The sequence below is a fragment of the Pezoporus wallicus genome, unplaced genomic scaffold (assembly GCF_028554395.1).
Source record: "Pezoporus wallicus isolate ANWC-B61680 ecotype Strahan unplaced genomic scaffold, APGP_CSIRO_Pwel_v1 contig_3486, whole genome shotgun sequence".
Taxonomy (NCBI): domain Eukaryota; kingdom Metazoa; phylum Chordata; class Aves; order Psittaciformes; family Psittacidae; genus Pezoporus; species Pezoporus wallicus.
Window position 1 is genome coordinate 467,864 of NW_026642292.1, and position 12,962 is coordinate 480,825.

Here is a 12,962-nt window from a genome sequence, read left to right on the forward strand (position 1 = left end):
GCACAAACCCAAAATCATTGTTATATCTTTTTCTTTTCAGAATATGACTGTGGAGCATCTCTATGTTGCATAAAATTTTACTGTTTCAAGAAAATTTATCTTTTATCTTTATACAGCTGCCTCAGATTGCTGAAACTGAGACTGCATGTTGGAATTTGTTGCCTTGCTCTTCTAGATGACTGATAAGTACACATGGCCTACAGCCACACACCTAATGTGTGAATATTACAACAAAAATATCCTACCTGAATCTTTTTGTCATTTTTTGTTATTGTCCTCCTTTCTGTACATCCAGGAGGTTATAATGTGATTCCCTCTGTAGGGGGGAGTTTCAACTGCAACTACACCTCTCTTACATGTGAGAGGGAAGCACTTGTAGAAGGTGTTACAGAGGTGTCTGCATTGCAGTGATTTATCTGCTGTCTTCACTGGAAAAGAAAAACTAAAACTACAGCAGAAGCCATGATTTACCCCACAATATATTCTGGCAAAATAACTTTTGCTTAAAGCCACTCCAGATTTTAATCACAAATATTCATGAATGATAAATGTTGGTAGGCTGGATTTCATTATTTCAGATACTAGGCATTGGTTAATTCTAAGAATAAAATATACCCTATAAAACCTAAAAAATACTCATGAAAATGAATTCTCTGTGTGTGAGTGTGTGCTCATGTATTCATATTATATTTCATGCAAGTAAAGAGTTTTAAAAATATCTTATTTAGGAAATTTTAGTATGGAAAATATTCCAGAACTGGTGCATGTTGTATATAAATGCTATAAAGCCTGAATTAGTGGGTTTGGAAATGTGGATGTATTGTGACAGCCAAATTCTCGACTGTGATGAAAAGTTCTAAATTCTTAGAACTCAATGTCTTGGAAAGATAAGAAAGAGATGTGTTTTATTATAAGCAATGTAGGAAAGTAATCCTCCTATTTTGATACTAGAGTATACAATAAATTAATACTTGCACATTGAATTGTGCATTGATAAAGGAAAATAAAGAGGAATGCCAAATAAGACTTCCATGTCCTTAATCTAAACTGCTGACTAGATCTGTCTCACACTTCCAAGAAAGTTATGTTCTGTCTGGATTGCTCTCTGTAAAGATATCTTCCAGGAATAAAAAGAAGGATTTAACTTTCCATCCTGGAACTAATATGCCTTGTTTCACTTCAGTGTTGATAATTCATCTCTAAGATAGCAACAAGACAGCACAGCCTAGGTAGAAAGTTAAATGAGAACAAATATTTTACAGAAGAAATGGAGAAGAAAGAATATTTGAAAGGCATGAAACCTCAGAAATTATTCTAAATGAAGACATGAATGCATGAGGAAAACTATTCTGTAGATTTTATGTGTACTTAAATCTTCTATACTATAGGTGCAGGTATAAATTGTCGAGAGTCAGCCAGAATGCCTGAACCAAACTCTCGTAGCTGCTTGACCACCAAGCCATTTCTGTTAACGACAAAGCACAGCCTAAAGAAAGAGTTACGGTAACATTTTGAATGTAAGTTACAAATAGCCTTTAAATCCATATTTCTTTGGCATCTGTCTTTGTTTAACCCTTGAGAATTACAGAGTGGGTTCAGAGAAAGTGGCAGATTTTAACGCACTGAAAAAAGAATAGCTGTGGTACTTGGTGTCATTTACAATCATGGTCACAGTTCACACCTGTGTTGCTCTGTAACAGGTTTGAATTCTTTATCACTAGGCAAATGGACCTTTAAGACCAGGTCAACAAAATACACAAAGCATTTCCCACCTAATGCATATAAGTAAGAACTTAGATCTTCAACTCACAGGCATTTTGAAAGTATCATTTCTTATGAAATGAGATGTAGCACTCGAGGTGGTTTTATTGCCGACAAGCCTTGCAAATATCTAAATCCTGGAAAACCTTGGGTAGTCTGCTGTGGGGAAATAAAATACTCCTTGTAAGTAGTTTTTTATTACTGGTCAGAGGTCAAAAAGAATGTCTGTTTAACATCTCAAGTTTTGATCAATTTTATGTTAAGGGAAATGTGGCAACAAGGTGTTGGGATTTGGGAAGTAGTGTAACTACAGCTTGTAAGATGCAGGAAGCATCACTTGGCATCAAAGTACTTGTGAATTAGGTCCAGATGTTAAGTGGTCTGCTGTACACTGCTTAAAAATCTTAAAGGCAATTAATAAAAGAACTTTATCTGGTTTCTCATTAAAACTGTGGCTTATTATTTCAGTTGAACTTTGAAATATCTGGTATAAGGTATATATATCATATAATCTCTGTGTCCTGGGTTCAGCAGTAGCAGTCATGTTTCTCCTTCGTGGTAGCTGGTGCAGTGCTGTGTTTTGACTTCCAGCCTGGGAACAGTGCTGGTGATACCGATGTTTTCGGTTGTTGCTAAGGGATGTTCACCCTGACCAAGGACTTTGTGAGGCTCATGCTCTGCCAGGGAGGAGGGGAAGCCGTGAGGAAACAGAGACGGGGCGCCTGACCCAGGCTAGCCAGGGAGGTATTCCATACCACAGCATGTCATGCCCAGGATGGGGGGTAACTGGGAGTTACCCGGAAGGACCCGGGCTTCCAGGTGGGACTCATTTCTTGACCCGTGGTATTGTATTCTCTTCCCTTGTTATTTTCTCTTATCATTGTTGTCGTTGGTGTTAGCAGTGGTGATTTGTGTTGTACATTGGTTGCTGGACTGTTCTTGTCTCAACCCATGGGAGTTGCACCCTTTCGATCCTCCTCCCAGTTCCTCCGGGAGCGGGGAAGGGGAGAGCGCGGGGAGGGGGGCCTCGATTGCTCCCAGCACCACTCACTGGGAGTGAGTGAACAAGCTGTCTGGCTCGGGTTAAAACCACGACATTTCTTTTGGCGCCCAACGGGGGGCCCGAGGGTTTGGGATAATGACAGATCTGACCGGATTAATAGTCACACATCACAATGCTGATTTATTGGCTCTCAAGGTTGTTCCTCTTGATCTCACAGTTTCAGTATATCGTATCTTATTTCCATCCGGTATTTGCTGCATTAGTGTTTTTCAAATGTGGGGCTTGGGCTAAGGTTTTTGTCTCATTGTACTTTATGGTAATGATTTGTATTACAATAGAATCATTGATCATGAAACTGGTCTGGCTTATGTTCCCAGTGTGGTCACCACCTTTATACTTTGGGAGGTATATAATAGAAGTGTTTAGCAATTACACATCTTTTTTCTCCTTCTCAGGTGCTCAACCTGTGAAGGAGACATCCTTTTACCCTCCTAGTCATCCCCCCAGACTGTTTACATTTGAGAGTTTTGAAGTTTTTGAATGGCCTTTTAATGCTGTTGAGACTTGTTTGCTGATCGTGATGGGAATCACCATGCTCACACACATGCGCAGTGTGTTTTGCCCACTACTGATTTCAAGAGTTAAGCAGAGTCAGGTTTGGGTCTTGTCTGGGGTCAAACGACGATGTAGGAGGACCAAGAGATTTTCCCTGAGGCTGGACAGTCATGAGTGGCAGGGTGTGTAGGATAGTATGGGCAAGTATCTAGGTCAGTGGGCCCCTTCAGTACTTTGGAATTTCACCACCGAACAACTGCAAAATCCAGAAGAATTAATAAAACACTTAAATGAGGTGTGTGGTCATTCTGGCCATACCAGAGATGGGCAAATCATGGCAACGTGCTGGGGCTTGGCCTATGCTTACAGGGCCTTGTTCAACACTCTCCAGCACCTTCAAAAGGAAAAGAATGTTGGTGGACCTGAGGGCAAAGCAACAGTCAGCGCAGTTACTCCAGCTCCAGGCACAGCAGCTTCACCAACCCCCAGCAACAAGTACAGTCGCTACTCAAACCACAGTGATAATCACTGCAGCCAAACCAGAGGACCAATTCATACCAATATCGGTTGCCCCTGTATGCAAGAGAACAAGCAAAAAAGAGGCAAGAAAGGTGAAGCAAGATGAAGAAACAATGAATTCACCACCGTGTCTAGCATCTGATCAGGAGTCATCATCACATGACGAAGAAGAAGAAGAAGAGGTAACTTCTTGACCTCAGACCTCAACCGAGCTACGGAATATGCGAAAAAATTTTACCTGTCAACCAGGGGAGCACATCATCACCTGGTTACTCCGATGCTGGGACAATGGGGCCAATGGTCACGAACTAGAAGGTACAGAAGCCAAGCAGCTGGGATCACTTGCTAGAGAAGGGGGAATTGACAAAGCAATTGCAAGAAAGAAAAAGTCCCTCAGTCTTTGGAGGCGGCTCTTGGCAGCTGTGAAAGAAAGGTTTCCATACAAGGATGATGTTATGAGTCGTTCGGCCAAGTGGACTACTATAGACAAAGGCATCCAGTCTCTGTGGGAATCAGCCATCGTAGAGATGCTCTATCACATCCAGCCAAATAACGGGGATACACCTATAGGTCCAGATGAAGTTGAATGTACACGACCCATGTGGCAGAAATATACACGAAATGCACCGTCATCATAGGCTCATTCATTGGCATCAGTAACCTGGAATGACATAGTACCGCCAACAGTGGATGAAATTATTCATAAACTCCGAGAGTTTGAAGACAATCTCACCCCTTCCATCATCTCAGCTGTGGAAAAACTGTCCCAGGAGTTCAAACAATTGAGAGATGACCTATCTGATCTATCCAGCTCCTCACATGTACCAACACACATCTCAGCTATTAACAAAAGTTGTCCTACTGCTCAAGAGAGAAGATATAGAAGGTATACGCCATGGGCCACCCTATAGTTTTACCTGCAGGATCACGGAGAAGACATGATGAAGTGGGATGGAAAACCTACTTCAGCTTTGGAGGAATGGGTGCATGAATTGAAGAGGGGAGCAAGGGCCAAGACTGATCATCCCATGAGAGCTACGGCTTCAGTCTCTGGTGAGCAGTTTCCCAGATGGAGTGGAAGAGCTGATTTTACTCCAGCTCATGTGATAACAAAGAATAATCCCTTTCAACATGAGTTAAGTGTCCAACGTTGTGATGACCATTAGATTGGCCCTGCCTCCAGCCAGGTGGAGGTAGGGGACAATCGGATTTACTGGACTGTGTGGATCAGGTGGCCTGGCATATCAGTCCCACAGAAGTATAAGGCTCTAGTAGATACTGGTGCACAGTGTACCCTGATGCCATCAAGCTGTCAAGGGGTGGAACCCATCTATATTTCTGGAGTGACAGGAGGATCCCAGGAGTTGACTGTGCTGGAGGCTGAAATCAGCCTGACTGGGAGGGAATGGCAAAAGCACCCTATTGTGACTGGTCCAGAGGCTCCATGCATCCTCCGCATAGACTACCTCAAGAGAGGGTACTTCAAAGACCCAAAAGGGTACCAGTGGGCTTTTGGTATTGCTGCTTTGGAGACTGAGGAAATTGAGCAGCTGTCCACCATGCCTGGTCTCTCAGAAGATCCTTCTGCTGTGGGGTTGCTGAAAGTTGAAGAACAACAAGTGCCAATTGCGGCCACAACAGTGCACCAGCGGCAATATCACACCAACCGAGACTCCCTGATTCCTATCCATCAGCTGATCTGTGGACTGGAGAGTCCGGGAGTGATCAGCAGGACCCGCTCACCCTTTAATAGCCCCATATGGCCAGTGCGAAAGTCTAATGGAGAATGGAGACTAACAGTAGACTATTGTGGCCTGAATGAAGTCACACCACCATTGAGTGCTGCCGTACCGGACATGCTAGAACTTCAGTATGAACTAGAGTCAAAGGCAGCCAAGTGGTATGCCAGGATTGATATGGCCAATGCATTTTTCTCCATTCCTTTGGCAGCAGAGTGGAGGCCACAGTTTGCTTTTACTTGGAGGGGCGTCCAGTTCACTTGGAACCGACTGCCCCAGGGGTAGAAACACAGCCCTAGCATTTGCCATGGACTGATCCAGACTGCACTGGAACAGGGGCAAGCTCCAGAACACCTGCAATACATTGATGACGTTATTGTGTGGGGCGATACAGCGGAAGAAGTCTTTGAGAAAGGGAGGAAAATAATCCAAATCCTGCTGAAAGCCCTTTTTACCATAAAACGGAATAAGGTCAAGGGACCTGCACAGGAGATTCAATTTTTGGGAATAAAATGGCAAGATGGACGTAGGCAGATCCCCACAGATGTGATCAACAAGATAACAGCAGTGTCTCCACCAATTAATAAGAAAGAAACACAAGCTTTCTTGGGTGCTGTGGGGTTCTGGAGAATGCACATCCCAAATTACAGTTTGATTGTAAGCCCTCTCTATCATGTGACCCGGAAGAAGAATGATTTTAAGTGGGGCCCTGAGTAACAACAAGCCTTTGAGCAAATTAAACTCGAGATAGTTCATGCAGTAGCCCTTGGACCAGTCCGGACCGGGCCAGATGTAAAAAATGTACTGTACACTGCAGCTGGGGAGAACGGTCCTACCTGGAGCCTCTGGCAGAAAGCTCCAGGGGAAACTCGAGGTCGACCCCTCGGCTTTTGGAGTCGGGGATACAAAGGTACAAAGGATCTGAGGCCAGCTATACCCCAACTGAGAAAGAGATACTGGCAGCCTATGAAGGGGTTCGAGCTGCTTCGGAAGTGATCGGCACTGAAGCACAGCTCCTCCTGGCACCCCGGTTGCCCATGCTGGGCTGGATGTTCAAAGGCAGGGTCTCCTCTACACATCATGCAACTGATGCTACATGGAGTAAATGGGCTGCACTAATTACACAAAGAACTCAAATAGGAAATCGCAGTCATCCAGGCATTCAAGAAGTCATCATGGACTGGCCAGAGGGCAAAGATTTTGGAATGTCACCAGAGGAGGAGGTGATGCGTGCTGAAGAGGCCCCACCATATAATAAACTGTCAGAAAGTGAAAAGCAGTATGCCTTGTTTACTGATGGGTCCTGCCGTATTGTGGGAAAGCATCGGAGATGGAAGGCAGCTGTATGGAGTCCTGGATGACAAGTTGCAGAAACTGCTGAAGGAGAGGGTGAATCGAGTCAGTTTGCCGAGGTGAAAGCCATCCAGCTGGCCCTGGACATTGCTGAACGAGAAAAGTGGCCAGTACTTTCTCTCTATACTGATTCATGGATGGTGGCAAATGCCCTGTGGGGGTGGTTGAAGCAACGGAAGCAGAGCAACTGGCAACGCAGAGGTAAACCCATCTGGGCTGCTGCACTGTGGAAAGATATTGCTGCCAGGGTGCAGAAGCTGGTGGTGAAGGTGCGCCATGTAGATGCCCGTGTACCCAAGAGTCGGGCCCCTGAGGAACACCAGAATAACCAACAAGTGGATAAAACGGCTAAGATTGAAGTGGCTCAGATGGACTTAGATTGGCAACATAAAGGTGAATTATTTTTGGCCCGGTGGGCCCATGACACTTCAGGCCATCAGGGCAGAGATGCAGCATATAGAGCGGGGAGCAGGGAAGGGGAGAGCCCCGGGGGGGGGGCCTCGATTGCTCTCAGCCTGGCACCACTCACTGGGAGTGAGTGAACAAGCTGTCTGGCTAGAGTTTAAACCACAACAATCTAGTATATGAAACCTGTTTAGGTTATAAATTTTGTGTCTTGAATGTTAGAAGTTACACATGCAAAGAATTTCAGACATAGTTGGGTGATTCAGTCTCCTAATTTTGCTGCTCAACTGGGAACAAAATGTTTTAAATTGCAAACATGACTTCTGATGCCTATAATTTGAGACTGTATAAAGACCACTGTCTGAAATTCTGTCCCATTATCAAGAACTCAATGTGCTTATTGAATGGAAGCAACAGGTCTTACTTTAAAGGCTTTAATATTGTATATTTTATTATTATTAATATTGCAAATCAAATTCGTACAAATAAAATGTATGTTGTTTTAAGGCAGAAAAAATAATAAAACCAGAAAATGCACTTTATGTCCATATATTTCATTAAGCAGATAGGTATTCTGGAGATTCTTAAATTATGGAAAATCTGGAGGTTTTTGGAGATTAACTAAAAAATTGTTCCAAACATTGCCTGTGTCATGATAAAAGATGTAAAATCTGGACTGTGTGAAAGCTGTAAATGAAACAGCCATGAAGAGAAAAATAGAGGATGTAGAAAAGAGGTAGAATGAGGTGGTAGGTGAGCCATGTATATTCGTCAGGATGGACCTCCAAAGTATGTTGACAGAATTGTCATTTATCAAGAGAGCTGCAATTCTCATTTGAAATAGAGGAAAGCTCCCTTTGGCAGAGCAGTGACAGCTGCCCCAGTGACTTGCTTAAGAATTGCTAAAATTTGAGGTGGCAGTTTTGGCAAGTACTCTGGGTTCTAGTCACTTCAGAAAGGGACAGCATTATGAAAAACATGTTAATAATGGATGCAGAAGTTAAATGTGAGGCTGTAAGAATATCACCTGTCCAAAGATGCAGCCAATTATAATTCAGTTTCTCACTGGATAATACTGTTGTTAGAGCTGGAATAATAGCATATATTACTGCTAGTATGTGTCTCATCATATATCTTTAAGATGGTTGCCACAAATATTGAAAGCCCATCTGCATCCAGCTCTGGGGTCCCTGATACAGGAAGAACCTATTGGAGCAGGTCCACAGGAGGGACATGAAAATTATCATAGAGCTGAAATATTTCTCCTATGATGAAATGTTGAGTTGGGATTGTTCATCCTGGAGTAGAGAAAGCTCCAGGGAGATGTTATTGCTGTGTTTCCATATATAAAAGAGGTTTATAAAAATGATTTAGAACAGAGACTTTACCTTACGTTGACAGGAAAAGGAGTAATGGTTTATTCTACAAGGGGATACAAGGAAGAATTTTTTTTCCAGTAAGAGTGGTGAAACAGTGGAACAGGTTGCCCATAGAGGTGACAGATGCCTTATTCCTGGAAACATTCGAGGTCAGGTTGCATGGAGCTCTGAGCAGGCTGATGTAGTTGATGTCCCTGCTCATTGCAGGGGAGTTGGAAAAGATTATCTTTAAATGTGCCTCCCAACCCTAACTACTCTATGATTCTACGATTTAGTTTTCAATTTAAGAGTTAATATTTAAAAAAAAATGAATTAGAGGAATGAAGAAAACATGGTTGTACCCTGCACTGCCAATATAGGCCCAGGCTTCCTCTATCTTTACTTCTAAAAAAGAAGGAAGTTAAAGACAGACAGGTTTCTATGGGATTAATGGCATGCATGAGATGGATGGATATCTGTGACAGGCAGCAGGGCACTAGTTCAATAATCTTTATGATAGCAGGAAAAGTTTAACTGGAAATTTGAAATTTGCACTAACAAGTATAGCCCAAGTAATTTAAAAAAAAGAAAAGAAAATGGAAAAAGAAAAAAGAAAAAAAAGGGAACTGGCAATCAGTTGATTGAAAAACTCATAAATATTACCATTACTGAACCAAACTTTAGCTGCAGGGTTGCAGTAATGGTCTCTGTATCCTGGTTAAAAAAAAAAAAAAAATGAAGAGCATTATCAGTTCTTCATTCTATGGATAAATGTTGTTGGCATTTGCAGGGCAACTTTTTGAGACAGGAGCTTACAACTCCATTTCTTTGCTTGAGGGTAATAAGGACAGAATTACATTTTAGAATCAAAGGAAGTATCTTTGGCAGGAAAAAAAAAAAGAGGAAAATTAATCTAGAAAATCTCCATGCTTCTTAACTATTAATGCAATTAATTAACTGAATAATAACTTCTTTATGATCACAATTTTTGTGAAATAGTAATATTCACTTATGTGTTTATTTTAAGTTGCCATAATTTTCTATTTGAAAAAGTTAATGTTTGCAGTATTTTTGTATTTATAATAACTGTATTCTGTTAACAAGAGGTTTAAACAAAAGCAGGTGAAGAACTCTATGTTCATAGGACCTGGATACTCATAGGAATGCTTACTTCATGGAGTGTTGAACTCAGAGTCTAAACTTGAGGGACAGGAACGTGTCATATTCCTATATCAAAGATCATATCCTTAAATTGAATGTAAAAAGGTTTTTGAAGGTCATATAACAAGATATCACATAGCTGACAATTTACATTCAGATCTTCTGAGCCTGAATCCAGTGCCTTAAACTTAATAACATCCTCCTCTTCAGAGCTAGAACAGTTCGAAAATTGTTGATAGCATTATTAATGCACATTAAATAGCCACATTATTCCTGAGTATGGATAAGACCATACTACCTCAAAATTATTGTCTGACTGGATCACCCAAGAAGTTTAAATAGAAATATAAGCAAATGAAAAACAGAGCAAAAAGCACTTGAGTTATGTTAGCATTGGGAAGCAAGCCCACTACAGTCACCTAGGCTACTTTCTTTGTAGAGAGAAAACAGAAATGATTCTCAAAAGGGAAATTCATTCAAGCCTAAAGTATGGGTTGAAATTATCTCAAATCTACTCCAAGACAGACCAGAGTAATTGCCTCTTGGAGACCCACTCAGTTTACTAGAAAGGCACTTACTTGCTGTGGCTAGTTTAGAACAGAAATGTATTTTAAAATTTGCTTTATAAATACACTTTTAGATTGTTCCTGATGAGAACCCACTGCTACACTGTCCAATTGAATTTCATATATCATTTTAAGTAATTGATTCAAATTACACAATTAAGGAGATCTTCCAGCTGTCGTCAGAATTGGCTTAGCAAGTCTTGCTTTGTTTTTCTCCCAAATTAGTATTTATATATTTTTTCCCTCTTAATAAAAAATTGAAAAAGGATGTTTTTATATCTCTAAGGTTTCTACATTTAAATGAAAATAGAATTTTAATGATGATCTGTAGAGAGAAAAAAAACAGTATGGTTATTCAAATTTGTTTTCTGAAAGTTTCTAACAGTATCAGAACTGCATAGTTTTGCACATTAAAAGAACCAAGAAGCATTTTATTTTTAATCCACAGAATATGGGAACAGGCAGTTATAGTCAGTAATACTCTCAAATTCAATTTCATTCAATTCATTTTCCAATTTCTGTTTCTATAAGAGCCATTTCTATACATTCTTAACTCCAGAAATAATTATTGGACTCTTGAAATCTACAATGCAGATTATTTTTTTATTTTTTTAAGTGAAGCAAATGAAAGCATTCTGATTGGGTATTTTCAATTTCTTGTTATGACATTGAACCACAAAGCCAACAATGTGATAAACTAGTTAATGCATTTGAGACTATTTTCTAGCCTTTACTCAGAGGTTGCTGGAGCCATTGGATGTAGCAGTATAAAATATAAATGAAGTCCTTTATGAACTGCTGTAACTCAAGTCTTGTTCCAGGCCAGTGCTGAAAATGAGACCTAGTCTCGAGTTTTCCTCATATAGGGGGAAACAAATTAAATTGTTTTCTAGCACATGAGCAAAATATTATTAAATTCAATGAGAAAAAAAAAAAGAAAAAAAGAAAAAAAAAATGAAGCTATTTGTAACAGTTATATTAAACTACAAATCATCCTGAACGCTTTTCCTTTCAAACAGCCCTTGACTATTTACAGTAACTGCCTACCACAAAAGTGCAAATTGTGCAATCTCAGAGAAAACAGCTTGAATTTACTTTAGAGACCTCATGAATACTACAGAGTATAATGCTGACTTTTGTTCAGAAGGATTTCCACTGAGGTGCAGAAGAGCAAAAAGAAGTATATGGACCTTGTTTTTAACCATATGATAAAAAGTAGAAATTCAGAATCATGGCATGACTTTTGATGCTATTGTTACGATACGTCCCAGAAAATTACTCATTTCAAGGTGAAACAGAATGGGTCTAAAATTCAGGAAAAGTCTTGCATTCAAAACTATATTTCAGAATAATATTTAACACAGAAGTTTCTGTTTTAATTTCTATTGAAAATACCATCTTCTTGAACAATTCATATCACTGTAAGACCAAATAATCCTTTGCTTTGGATTTGGTTTGGTTTGGTTTGGTTTCCTGCATTTTATTTACATTGACCTTAGAGGTGCAGTTATCCTTTGTTATTGCACAGTATATTTACTATTAGCTTGATAGCATAAAATGCTGCTTTTGATAAATTTATCATTATCATCAAAAATCAGTAGGAAAGGGATATAATCATCTACTGTGAACATCACCTTACAGGAAGAATGGGAATGGAAAAAAGTCCTTGAACAATGGAATTGTGGTCTAGTTTAGATCAGACTATTGCAAATCATCCAGTCCATTAGCTGTTCAGAGTAGGACTATCTGCTAAGTTGAATATCCATTTGATGTTAGATCAGGCTGCATGGGGCCTTTTCAAGTAAAGTTGTGAAGACCTCCAAGACCTTCACAGCCAGTCTGAGCAATCTGTTCCAGTGCTTTACCAAAGAAATGAGTCCTTTAATCTAATCTGAATTTCCTTTTTTGCATCATGTGATCATTGCTTCTTGTTATTTTGATGTACACTACCAAGGATAAGCTTTTCTTTATCCTCCAATTTTTCAGGTGAAGACAGGCACTAGATCCCCACTTCATATTTTCTTAAGAATGAACAAACTCAGTTTATCAAGTTCTCTAGCCTCCTACCATCTTCATGGCCTTTCATTGACTTATTCCTGTCTGTCAATGTTACTCCTACTGACAAACCTAAAATTTTATACAATACTTCAAATTTGGTCTCTATGTTCCAAAGAAAGACAAATAATCACTCCTCTTGACCTGCTGGCTATGTACTCAAGGTTAGCCTTCACTGGTGCAAGGATGCATTACTGATCTAAGCATGTTCATTCACTTTCCTGCCAGTCTACCCCAAGCCTGCACTGTTGTGTAGTTACTGTCTGGTGCAACAACACATTAATTTTTTCCTGGGCTCTGTGAGTTTTGTGTTAGCCCATTTCTCAAGACTGCCTCCTGAATGGCATTTTTATGTCACCCATGAACTTGCTGAAGATGCAGCCTATCCCACAGTCCACGCTGCTACTGATGATTTTAAATAGTATTGGTACTACCATCTCCCCTGTGAGAAATGTCCTTGTAACTGGCTGCCTGTCCCAGTATGAAC